General features: G+C 46.9%; 28 non-coding genes across 28 annotated transcripts; all 28 read right to left on the bottom strand.

The window, feature by feature from the left end:
* Positions 1-45: 45 nt before the first annotated feature.
* On the bottom strand, positions 46-164 carry LOC146878783 (5S ribosomal RNA). Its single transcript, XR_014989144.1, has one exon. It is a non-coding gene; the product is annotated as a 5S ribosomal RNA (ribosomal RNA).
* Positions 165-382: 218 nt separating this feature from the next.
* Positions 383-501, bottom strand: LOC146878782 (5S ribosomal RNA). The gene has a single exon (XR_014989079.1). It is a non-coding gene; the product is annotated as a 5S ribosomal RNA (ribosomal RNA).
* Positions 502-719: 218 nt separating this feature from the next.
* LOC146878781 (5S ribosomal RNA) lies at positions 720-838 on the bottom strand. The gene has a single exon (XR_014989096.1). It is a non-coding gene; the product is annotated as a 5S ribosomal RNA (ribosomal RNA).
* Positions 839-1,056: 218 nt separating this feature from the next.
* On the bottom strand, positions 1,057-1,175 carry LOC146878780 (5S ribosomal RNA). The gene has a single exon (XR_014988653.1). It is a non-coding gene; the product is annotated as a 5S ribosomal RNA (ribosomal RNA).
* Positions 1,176-1,393: 218 nt separating this feature from the next.
* LOC146878779 (5S ribosomal RNA) lies at positions 1,394-1,512 on the bottom strand. Its single transcript, XR_014988652.1, has one exon. It is a non-coding gene; the product is annotated as a 5S ribosomal RNA (ribosomal RNA).
* Positions 1,513-1,730: 218 nt separating this feature from the next.
* LOC146878778 (5S ribosomal RNA) lies at positions 1,731-1,849 on the bottom strand. The gene has a single exon (XR_014989078.1). It is a non-coding gene; the product is annotated as a 5S ribosomal RNA (ribosomal RNA).
* A 218-nt stretch (positions 1,850-2,067) lies between these two features.
* On the bottom strand, positions 2,068-2,186 carry LOC146878777 (5S ribosomal RNA). The gene has a single exon (XR_014988651.1). It is a non-coding gene; the product is annotated as a 5S ribosomal RNA (ribosomal RNA).
* Positions 2,187-2,404: 218 nt separating this feature from the next.
* On the bottom strand, positions 2,405-2,523 carry LOC146878776 (5S ribosomal RNA). Its single transcript, XR_014989150.1, has one exon. It is a non-coding gene; the product is annotated as a 5S ribosomal RNA (ribosomal RNA).
* Positions 2,524-2,741: 218 nt separating this feature from the next.
* LOC146878775 (5S ribosomal RNA) lies at positions 2,742-2,860 on the bottom strand. Its single transcript, XR_014989139.1, has one exon. It is a non-coding gene; the product is annotated as a 5S ribosomal RNA (ribosomal RNA).
* A 218-nt stretch (positions 2,861-3,078) lies between these two features.
* On the bottom strand, positions 3,079-3,197 carry LOC146878774 (5S ribosomal RNA). The gene has a single exon (XR_014989128.1). It is a non-coding gene; the product is annotated as a 5S ribosomal RNA (ribosomal RNA).
* A 218-nt stretch (positions 3,198-3,415) lies between these two features.
* Positions 3,416-3,534, bottom strand: LOC146878773 (5S ribosomal RNA). The gene has a single exon (XR_014989117.1). It is a non-coding gene; the product is annotated as a 5S ribosomal RNA (ribosomal RNA).
* Positions 3,535-3,752: 218 nt separating this feature from the next.
* Positions 3,753-3,871, bottom strand: LOC146878772 (5S ribosomal RNA). The gene has a single exon (XR_014989106.1). It is a non-coding gene; the product is annotated as a 5S ribosomal RNA (ribosomal RNA).
* A 218-nt stretch (positions 3,872-4,089) lies between these two features.
* Positions 4,090-4,208, bottom strand: LOC146878771 (5S ribosomal RNA). The gene has a single exon (XR_014989095.1). It is a non-coding gene; the product is annotated as a 5S ribosomal RNA (ribosomal RNA).
* Positions 4,209-4,426: 218 nt separating this feature from the next.
* Positions 4,427-4,545, bottom strand: LOC146878770 (5S ribosomal RNA). Its single transcript, XR_014989094.1, has one exon. It is a non-coding gene; the product is annotated as a 5S ribosomal RNA (ribosomal RNA).
* A 218-nt stretch (positions 4,546-4,763) lies between these two features.
* Positions 4,764-4,882, bottom strand: LOC146878769 (5S ribosomal RNA). The gene has a single exon (XR_014989083.1). It is a non-coding gene; the product is annotated as a 5S ribosomal RNA (ribosomal RNA).
* Positions 4,883-5,100: 218 nt separating this feature from the next.
* On the bottom strand, positions 5,101-5,219 carry LOC146878768 (5S ribosomal RNA). Its single transcript, XR_014989077.1, has one exon. It is a non-coding gene; the product is annotated as a 5S ribosomal RNA (ribosomal RNA).
* Positions 5,220-5,437: 218 nt separating this feature from the next.
* Positions 5,438-5,556, bottom strand: LOC146878767 (5S ribosomal RNA). The gene has a single exon (XR_014989072.1). It is a non-coding gene; the product is annotated as a 5S ribosomal RNA (ribosomal RNA).
* Positions 5,557-5,774: 218 nt separating this feature from the next.
* Positions 5,775-5,893, bottom strand: LOC146878766 (5S ribosomal RNA). Its single transcript, XR_014989093.1, has one exon. It is a non-coding gene; the product is annotated as a 5S ribosomal RNA (ribosomal RNA).
* A 218-nt stretch (positions 5,894-6,111) lies between these two features.
* Positions 6,112-6,230, bottom strand: LOC146878765 (5S ribosomal RNA). The gene has a single exon (XR_014989060.1). It is a non-coding gene; the product is annotated as a 5S ribosomal RNA (ribosomal RNA).
* Positions 6,231-6,448: 218 nt separating this feature from the next.
* LOC146878764 (5S ribosomal RNA) lies at positions 6,449-6,567 on the bottom strand. Its single transcript, XR_014989092.1, has one exon. It is a non-coding gene; the product is annotated as a 5S ribosomal RNA (ribosomal RNA).
* Positions 6,568-6,785: 218 nt separating this feature from the next.
* On the bottom strand, positions 6,786-6,904 carry LOC146878763 (5S ribosomal RNA). Its single transcript, XR_014989076.1, has one exon. It is a non-coding gene; the product is annotated as a 5S ribosomal RNA (ribosomal RNA).
* Positions 6,905-7,122: 218 nt separating this feature from the next.
* LOC146878762 (5S ribosomal RNA) lies at positions 7,123-7,241 on the bottom strand. The gene has a single exon (XR_014989049.1). It is a non-coding gene; the product is annotated as a 5S ribosomal RNA (ribosomal RNA).
* Positions 7,242-7,459: 218 nt separating this feature from the next.
* LOC146878761 (5S ribosomal RNA) lies at positions 7,460-7,578 on the bottom strand. Its single transcript, XR_014989091.1, has one exon. It is a non-coding gene; the product is annotated as a 5S ribosomal RNA (ribosomal RNA).
* Positions 7,579-7,796: 218 nt separating this feature from the next.
* LOC146878760 (5S ribosomal RNA) lies at positions 7,797-7,915 on the bottom strand. The gene has a single exon (XR_014989090.1). It is a non-coding gene; the product is annotated as a 5S ribosomal RNA (ribosomal RNA).
* A 218-nt stretch (positions 7,916-8,133) lies between these two features.
* Positions 8,134-8,252, bottom strand: LOC146878759 (5S ribosomal RNA). The gene has a single exon (XR_014989075.1). It is a non-coding gene; the product is annotated as a 5S ribosomal RNA (ribosomal RNA).
* Positions 8,253-8,470: 218 nt separating this feature from the next.
* LOC146878758 (5S ribosomal RNA) lies at positions 8,471-8,589 on the bottom strand. Its single transcript, XR_014989089.1, has one exon. It is a non-coding gene; the product is annotated as a 5S ribosomal RNA (ribosomal RNA).
* Positions 8,590-8,807: 218 nt separating this feature from the next.
* On the bottom strand, positions 8,808-8,926 carry LOC146878757 (5S ribosomal RNA). The gene has a single exon (XR_014989074.1). It is a non-coding gene; the product is annotated as a 5S ribosomal RNA (ribosomal RNA).
* A 218-nt stretch (positions 8,927-9,144) lies between these two features.
* LOC146878756 (5S ribosomal RNA) lies at positions 9,145-9,263 on the bottom strand. The gene has a single exon (XR_014989037.1). It is a non-coding gene; the product is annotated as a 5S ribosomal RNA (ribosomal RNA).
* Between the last annotated feature and the right edge of the window lie 104 nt (positions 9,264-9,367).

The raw sequence follows: 9,367 nt of genomic DNA, 5'->3' as shown, positions 1-9,367 counted from the left end.
AAACAGTGATGAAAAGAACGTGGGAAAAGAAAATAACGTAAAAAAGAGGTGCAACACGAGGACTTCCCAGGATGTCACCCATCCTAGTACTACTCTCGCCCAAGCACGCTTAACTGCGGAGTTCTGATGGGATCCGATGCATTAGTGCTGGTATGATCGCACCTGTGAAGTATTGCACGATCAATGTACATATGGGTTTCGCATTGGGCCTAAGTTTGAACACTTGGCGCGGCGCGGGGGCACGGGGACGTGAGGTGGGTTGTTTTGGTCTGAAGAGATTTTGGTAGTAGTCAGTTGGAATGATTTAGGTGATAATTTAGGATTTGATTGCAAAAGAAAACAGTGATGAAAAGAACGTGGGAAAAGAAAATAACGTAAAAAAGAGGTGCAACACGAGGACATCCCAGGAGGTCACCCATCCTAGTACTACTCTCGCCCAAGCACGCTTAACTGCGGAGTTCTGATGGGATCCGGTGCATTAGTGCTGGTATGATCGCACCTGTGAAGTATTGCACGATCAATGTACATATGGGTTTCGCATTGGGCCTAAGTTTGAACACTTGGCGCGGCGCGGGGGCACGGGGAGGTGAGGTGGGTTGTTTTGGTCTGAAGAGATTTTGGTAGTAGTCAGTTGGAATGATTTAGGTGATAATTTAGGATTTGATTGCAAAAGAAAACAGTGATGAAAAGAACGTGGGAAAAGAAAATAACGTAAAAAAGAGGTGCAACACGAGGACTTCCCAGGAGGTCACCCATCCTAGTACTACTCTCGCCCAAGCACGCTTAACTGAGGAGTTCTGATGGGATCCGGTGCATTAGTGCTGGTATGATCGCACCTGTGAAGTATTGCACGATCAATGTACATATGGGTTTCGCATTGGGCCTAAGTTTGAACACTTGGCGCGGCGCGGGGGCACGGGGACGTGAGGTGGGTTTTTTTGGTCTGAAGAGATTTTGGTAGTAGTCAGTTGGAATGATTTAGGTGATAATTTAGGATTTGATTGCAAAAGAAAACAGTGATGAAAAGAACGTGGGAAAAGAAAATAACGTAAAAAAGAGGTGCAACACGAGGACTTCCCAGGAGGTCACCCATCCTAGTACTACTCTCGCCCAAGCACGCTTAACTGCGGAGTTCTGATGGGATCCGGTGCATTAGTGCTGGTATGATCGCACCTGTGAAGTATTGCACGATCAATGTACATATGGGTTTCGCATTGGGCCTAAGTTTGAACACTTGGCGCGGCGCGGGGGCACGGGGACGTGAGGTGGGTTGTTTTGGTCTGAAGAGATTTTGGTAGTAGTCAGTTGGAATGATTTAGGTGATAATTTAGGATTTGATTGCAAAAGAAAACAGTGATGAAAAGAACGTGGGAAAAGAAAATAACGTAAAAAAGAGGTGCAACACGAGGACTTCCCAGGAGGTCACCCATCCTAGTACTACTCTCGCCCAAGCACGCTTAACTGCGGAGTTCTGATGGGATCCGGTGCATTAGTGCTGGTATGATCGCACCTGTGAAGTATTGCACGATCAATGTACATATGGGTTTCGCATTGGGCCTAAGTTTGAACACTTGGCGCGGCGCGGGGGCACGGGGACGTGAGGTGGGTTGTTTTGGTCTGAAGAGATTTTGGTAGTAGTCAGTTGGAATGATTTAGGTGATAATTTAGGATTTGATTGCAAAAGAAAACAGTGATGAAAAGAACGTGGGAAAAGAAAATAACGTAAAAAAGAGGTGCAACACGAGGACATCCCAGGAGGTCACCCATCCTAGTACTACTCTCGCCCAAGCACGCTTAACTGCGGAGTTCTGATGGGATCCGGTGCATTAGTGCTGGTATGATCGCACCTGTGAAGTATTGCACGATCAATGTACATATGGGTTTCGCATTGGGCCTAAGTTTGAACACTTGGCGCGGCGCGGGGGCACGGGGAGGTGAGGTGGGTTGTTTTGGTCTGAAGAGATTTTGGTAGTAGTCAGTTGGAATGATTTAGGTGATAATTTAGGATTTGATTGCAAAAGAAAACAGTGATGAAAAGAACGTGGGAAAAGAAAATAACGTAAAAAAGAGGTGCAACACGAGGACTTCCCAGGAGGTCACCCATCCTAGTACTACTCTCGCCCAAGCACGCTTAACTGCGGAGTTCTGATGGGATCCGGTGCATTAGTGCTGGTATGATCGCACCTGTGAAGTATTGCACGATCAATGTACATATGGGTTTCGCATTGGGCCTAAGTTTGAACACTTGGCGCGGCGCGGGGGCACGGGGACGTGAGGTGGGTTGTTTTGGTCTGAAGAGATTTTGGTAGTAGTCAGTTGGAATGATTTAGGTGATAATTTAGGATTTGATTGCAAAAGAAAACAGTGATGAAAAGAACGTGGGAAAAGAAAATAACGTAAAAAAGAGGTGCAACACGAGGACTTCCCAGGAGGTCACCCATCCTAGTACTACTCTCGCCCAAGCACGCTTAACTGCGGAGTTCTGATGGGATCCGGTGCATTAGTGCTGGTATGATCGCACCTGTGAAGTATTGCACGATCAATGTACATATGGGTTTCGCATTGGGCCTAAGTTTGAACACTTGGCGCGGCGCGGGGGCACGGGGAGGTGAGGTGGGTTGTTTTGGTCTGAAGAGATTTTGGTAGTAGTCAGTTGGAATGATTTAGGTGATAATTTAGGATTTGATTGCAAAAGAAAACAGTGATGAAAAGAACGTGGGAAAAGAAAATAACGTAAAAAAGAGGTGCAACACGAGGACTTCCCAGGAGGTCACCCATCCTAGTACTACTCTCGCCCAAGCACGCTTAACTGCGGAGTTCTGATGGGATCCGGTGCATTAGTGCTGGTATGATCGCACCTGTGAAGTATTGCACGATCAATGTACATATGGGTTTCGCATTGGGCCTAAGTTTGAACACTTGGCGCGGCGCGGGGGCACGGGGAGGTGAGGTGGGTTGTTTTGGTCTGAAGAGATTTTGGTAGTAGTCAGTTGGAATGATTTAGGTGATAATTTAGGATTTGATTGCAAAAGAAAACAGTGATGAAAAGAACGTGGGAAAAGAAAATAACGTAAAAAAGAGGTGCAACACGAGGACTTCCCAGGAGGTCACCCATCCTAGTACTACTCTCGCCCAAGCACGCTTAACTGCGGAGTTCTGATGGGATCCGGTGCATTAGTGCTGGTATGATCGCACCTGTGAAGTATTGCACGATCAATGTACATATGGGTTTCGCATTGGGCCTAAGTTTGAACACTTGGCGCGGCGCGGGGGCACGGGGACGTGAGGTGGGTTGTTTTGGTCTGAAGAGATTTTGGTAGTAGTCAGTTGGAATGATTTAGGTGATAATTTAGGATTTGATTGCAAAAGAAAACAGTGATGAAAAGAACGTGGGAAAAGAAAATAACGTAAAAAAGAGGTGCAACACGAGGACTTCCCAGGAGGTCACCCATCCTAGTACTACTCTCGCCCAAGCACGCTTAACTGCGGAGTTCTGATGGGATCCGGTGCATTAGTGCTGGTATGATCGCACCTGTGAAGTATTGCACGATCAATGTACATATGGGTTTCGCATTGGGCCTAAGTTTGAACACTTGGCGCGGCGCGGGGGCACGGGGAGGTGAGGTGGGTTGTTTTGGTCTGAAGAGATTTTGGTAGTAGTCAGTTGGAATGATTTAGGTGATAATTTAGGATTTGATTGCAAAAGAAAACAGTGATGAAAAGAACGTGGGAAAAGAAAATAACGTAAAAAAGAGGTGCAACACGAGGACTTCCCAGGAGGTCACCCATCCTAGTACTACTCTCGCCCAAGCACGCTTAACTGCGGAGTTCTGATGGGATCCGGTGCATTAGTGCTGGTATGATCGCACCTGTGAAGTATTGCACGATCAATGTACATATGGGTTTCGCATTGGGCCTAAGTTTGAACACTTGGCGCGGCGCGGGGGCACGGGGAGGTGAGGTGGGTTGTTTTGGTCTGAAGAGATTTTGGTAGTAGTCAGTTGGAATGATTTAGGTGATAATTTAGGATTTGATTGCAAAAGAAAACAGTGATGAAAAGAACGTGGGAAAAGAAAATAACGTAAAAAAGAGGTGCAACACGAGGACTTCCCAGGAGGTCACCCATCCTAGTACTACTCTCGCCCAAGCACGCTTAACTGAGGAGTTCTGATGGGATCCGGTGCATTAGTGCTGGTATGATCGCACCTGTGAAGTATTGCACGATCAATGTACATATGGGTTTCGCATTGGGCCTAAGTTTGAACACTTGGCGCGGCGCGGGGGCACGGGGACGTGAGGTGGGTTTTTTTGGTCTGAAGAGATTTTGGTAGTAGTCAGTTGGAATGATTTAGGTGATAATTTAGGATTTGATTGCAAAAGAAAACAGTGATGAAAAGAATGTGGGAAAAGAAAATAACGTAAAAAAGAGGTGCAACACGAGGACTTCCCAGGAGGTCACCCATCCTAGTACTACTCTCGCCCAAGCACGCTTAACTGCGGAGTTCTGATGGGATCCGGTGCATTAGTGCTGGTATGATCGCACCTGTGAAGTATTGCACGATCAATGTACATATGGGTTTCGCATTGGGCCTAAGTTTGAACACTTGGCGCGGCGCGGGGGCACGGGGACGTGAGGTGGGTTGTTTTGGTCTGAAGAGATTTTGGTAGTAGTCAGTTGGAATGATTTAGGTGATAATTTAGGATTTGATTGCAAAAGAAAACAGTGATGAAAAGAACGTGGGAAAAGAAAATAACGTAAAAAAGAGGTGCAACACGAGGACTTCCCAGGAGGTCACCCATCCTAGTACTACTCTCGCCCAAGCACGCTTAACTGCGGAGTTCTGATGGGATCCGGTGCATTAGTGCTGGTATGATCGCACCTGTGAAGTATTGCACGATCAATGTACATATGGGTTTCGCATTGGGCCTAAGTTTGAACACTTGGCGCGGCGCGGGGGCACGGGGACGTGAGGTGGGTTGTTTTGGTCTGAAGAGATTTTGGTAGTAGTCAGTTGGAATGATTTAGGTGATAATTTAGGATTTGATTGCAAAAGAAAACAGTGATGAAAAGAACGTGGGAAAAGAAAATAACGTAAAAAAGAGGTGCAACACGAGGACATCCCAGGAGGTCACCCATCCTAGTACTACTCTCGCCCAAGCACGCTTAACTGCGGAGTTCTGATGGGATCCGGTGCATTAGTGCTGGTATGATCGCACCTGTGAAGTATTGCACGATCAATGTACATATGGGTTTCGCATTGGGCCTAAGTTTGAACACTTGGCGCGGCGCGGGGGCACGGGGACGTGAGGTGGGTTGTTTTGGTCTGAAGAGATTTTGGTAGTAGTCAGTTGGAATGATTTAGGTGATAATTTAGGATTTGATTGCAAAAGAAAACAGTGATGAAAAGAACGTGGGAAAAGAAAATAACGTAAAAAAGAGGTGCAACACGAGGACTTCCCAGGAGGTCACCCATCCTAGTACTACTCTCGCCCAAGCACGCTTAACTGCGGAGTTCTGATGGGATCCGGTGCATTAGTGCTGGTATGATCGCACCTGTGAAGTATTGCACGATCAATGTACATATGGGTTTCGCATTGGGCCTAAGTTTGAACACTTGGCGCGGCGCGGGGGCACGGGGACGTGAGGTGGGTTGTTTTGGTCTGAAGAGATTTTGGTAGTAGTCAGTTGGAATGATTTAGGTGATAATTTAGGATTTGATTGCAAAAGAAAACAGTGATGAAAAGAACGTGGGAAAAGAAAATAACGTAAAAAAGAGGTGCAACACGAGGACTTCCCAGGAGGTCACCCATCCTAGTACTACTCTCGCCCAAGCACGCTTAACTGAGGAGTTCTGATGGGATCCGGTGCATTAGTGCTGGTATGATCGCACCTGTGAAGTATTGCACGATCAATGTACATATGGGTTTCGCATTGGGCCTAAGTTTGAACACTTGGCGCGGCGCGGGGGCACGGGGACGTGAGGTGGGTTTTTTTGGTCTGAAGAGATTTTGGTAGTAGTCAGTTGGAATGATTTAGGTGATAATTTAGGATTTGATTGCAAAAGAAAACAGTGATGAAAAGAACGTGGGAAAAGAAAATAACGTAAAAAAGAGGTGCAACACGAGGACTTCCCAGGAGGTCACCCATCCTAGTACTACTCTCGCCCAAGCACGCTTAACTGCGGAGTTCTGATGGGATCCGGTGCATTAGTGCTGGTATGATCGCACCTGTGAAGTATTGCACGATCAATGTACATATGGGTTTCGCATTGGGCCTAAGTTTGAACACTTGGCGCGGCGCGGGGGCACGGGGAGGTGAGGTGGGTTGTTTTGGTCTGAAGAGATTTTGGTAGTAGTCAGTTGGAATGATTTAGGTGATAATTTAGGATTTGATTGCAAAAGAAAACAGTGATGAAAAGAACGTGGGAAAAGAAAATAACGTAAAAAAGAGGTGCAACACGAGGACTTCCCAGGAGGTCACCCATCCTAGTACTACTCTCGCCCAAGCACGCTTAACTGAGGAGTTCTGATGGGATCCGGTGCATTAGTGCTGGTATGATCGCACCTGTGAAGTATTGCACGATCAATGTACATATGGGTTTCGCATTGGGCCTAAGTTTGAACACTTGGCGCGGCGCGGGGGCACGGGGACGTGAGGTGGGTTGTTTTGGTCTGAAGAGATTTTGGTAGTAGTCAGTTGGAATGATTTAGGTGATAATTTAGGATTTGATTGCAAAAGAAAACAGTGATGAAAAGAACGTGGGAAAAGAAAATAACGTAAAAAAGAGGTGCAACACGAGGACATCCCAGGAGGTCACCCATCCTAGTACTACTCTCGCCCAAGCACGCTTAACTGCGGAGTTCTGATGGGATCCGGTGCATTAGTGCTGGTATGATCGCACCTGTGAAGTATTGCACGATCAATGTACATATGGGTTTCGCATTGGGCCTAAGTTTGAACACTTGGCGCGGCGCGGGGGCACGGGGAGGTGAGGTGGGTTGTTTTGGTCTGAAGAGATTTTGGTAGTAGTCAGTTGGAATGATTTAGGTGATAATTTAGGATTTGATTGCAAAAGAAAACAGTGATGAAAAGAACGTGGGAAAAGAAAATAACGTAAAAAAGAGGTGCAACACGAGGACTTCCCAGGAGGTCACCCATCCTAGTACTACTCTCGCCCAAGCACGCTTAACTGCGGAGTTCTGATGGGATCCGGTGCATTAGTGCTGGTATGATCGCACCTGTGAAGTATTGCACGATCAATGTACATATGGGTTTCGCATTGGGCCTAAGTTTGAACACTTGGCGCGGCGCGGGGGCACGGGGAGGTGAGGTGGGTTGTTTTGGTCTGAAGAGATTTTGGTAGTAGTCAGTTGGAATGATTTAGGTGATAATTTAGGATTTGATTGCAAAAGAAAACAGTGATGAAAAGAACGTGGGAAAAGAAAATAACGTAAAAAAGAGGTGCAACACGAGGACTTCCCAGGAGGTCACCCATCCTAGTACTACTCTCGCCCAAGCACGCTTAACTGAGGAGTTCTGATGGGATCCGGTGCATTAGTGCTGGTATGATCGCACCTGTGAAGTATTGCACGATCAATGTACATATGGGTTTCGCATTGGGCCTAAGTTTGAACACTTGGCGCGGCGCGGGGGCACGGGGAGGTGAGGTGGGTTGTTTTGGTCTGAAGAGATTTTGGTAGTAGTCAGTTGGAATGATTTAGGTGATAATTTAGGATTTGATTGCAAAAGAAAACAGTGATGAAAAGAACGTGGGAAAAGAAAATAACGTAAAAAAGAGGTGCAACACGAGGACTTCCCAGGAGGTCACCCATCCTAGTACTACTCTCGCCCAAGCACGCTTAACTGAGGAGTTCTGATGGGATCCGGTGCATTAGTGCTGGTATGATCGCACCTGTGAAGTATTGCACGATCAATGTACATATGGGTTTCGCATTGGGCCTAAGTTTGAACACTTGGCGCGGCGCGGGGGCACGGGGACGTGAGGTGGGTTGTTTTGGTCTGAAGAGATTTTGGTAGTAGTCAGTTGGAATGATTTAGGTGATAATTTAGGATTTGATTGCAAAAGAAAACAGTGATGAAAAGAACGTGGGAAAAGAAAATAACGTAAAAAAGAGGTGCAACACGAGGACATCCCAGGAGGTCACCCATCCTAGTACTACTCTCGCCCAAGCACGCTTAACTGCGGAGTTCTGATGGGATCCGGTGCATTAGTGCTGGTATGATCGCACCTGTGAAGTATTGCACGATCAATGTACATATGGGTTTCGCATTGGGCCTAAGTTTGAACACTTGGCGCGGCGCGGGGGCACGGGGACGTGAGGTGGGTTGTTTTGGTCTGAAGAGATTTTGGTAGTAGTCAGTTGGAATGATTTAGGTGATAATTTAGGATTTGATTGCAAAAGAAAACAGTGATGAAAAGAACGTGGGAAAAGAAAATAACGTAAAAAAGAGGTGCAACACGAGGACTTCCCAGGAGGTCACCCATCCTAGTACTACTCTCGCCCAAGCACGCTTAACTGAGGAGTTCTGATGGGATCCGGTGCATTAGTGCTGGTATGATCGCACCTGTGAAGTATTGCACGATCAATGTACATATGGGTTTCGCATTGGGCCTAAGTTTGAACACTTGGCGCGGCGCGGGGGCACGGGGACGTGAGGTGGGTTGTTTTGGTCTGAAGAGATTTTGGTAGTAGTCAGTTGGAATGATTTAGGTGATAATTTAGGATTTGATTGCAAAAGAAAACAGTGATGAAAAGAACGTGGGAAAAGAAAATAACGTAAAAAAGAGGTGCAACACGAGGACATCCCAGGAGGTCACCCATCCTAGTACTACTCTCGCCCAAGCACGCTTAACTGCGGAGTTCTGATGGGATCCGGTGCATTAGTGCTGGTATGATCGCACCTGTGAAGTATTGCACGATCAATGTACATATGGGTTTCGCATTGGGCCTAAGTTTGAACACTTGGCGCGGCGCGGGGGCACGGGGAGGTGAGGTGGGTTGTTTTGGTCTGAAGAGATTTTGGTAGTAGTCAGTTGGAATGATTTAGGTGATAATTTAGGATTTGATTGCAAAAGAAAACAGTGATGAAAAGAACGTGGGAAAAGAAAATAACGTAAAAAAGAGGTGCAACACGAGGACTTCCCAGGAGGTCACCCATCCTAGTACTACTCTCGCCCAAGCACGCTTAACTGCGGAGTTCTGATGGGATCCGGTGCATTAGTGCTGGTATGATCGCACCTGTGAAGTATTGCACGATCAATGTACATATGGGTTTCGCATTGGGCCTAAGTTTGAACACTTGGCGCGGCGCGGGGGCACGGGGAGGTGAGGTGGGTTGTTTTGG

The sequence above is a fragment of the Vigna unguiculata genome, unplaced genomic scaffold, assembly GCF_037176805.1.
Source record: "Vigna unguiculata cultivar grain cowpea cultivar isolate G323 ecotype 2 unplaced genomic scaffold, ASM3717680v1 ptg000026l_ERROPOS8192196, whole genome shotgun sequence".
NCBI lineage: Eukaryota > Viridiplantae > Streptophyta > Magnoliopsida > Fabales > Fabaceae > Vigna > Vigna unguiculata.
This window is presented reverse-complemented; position numbering and strand designations above follow the sequence as displayed.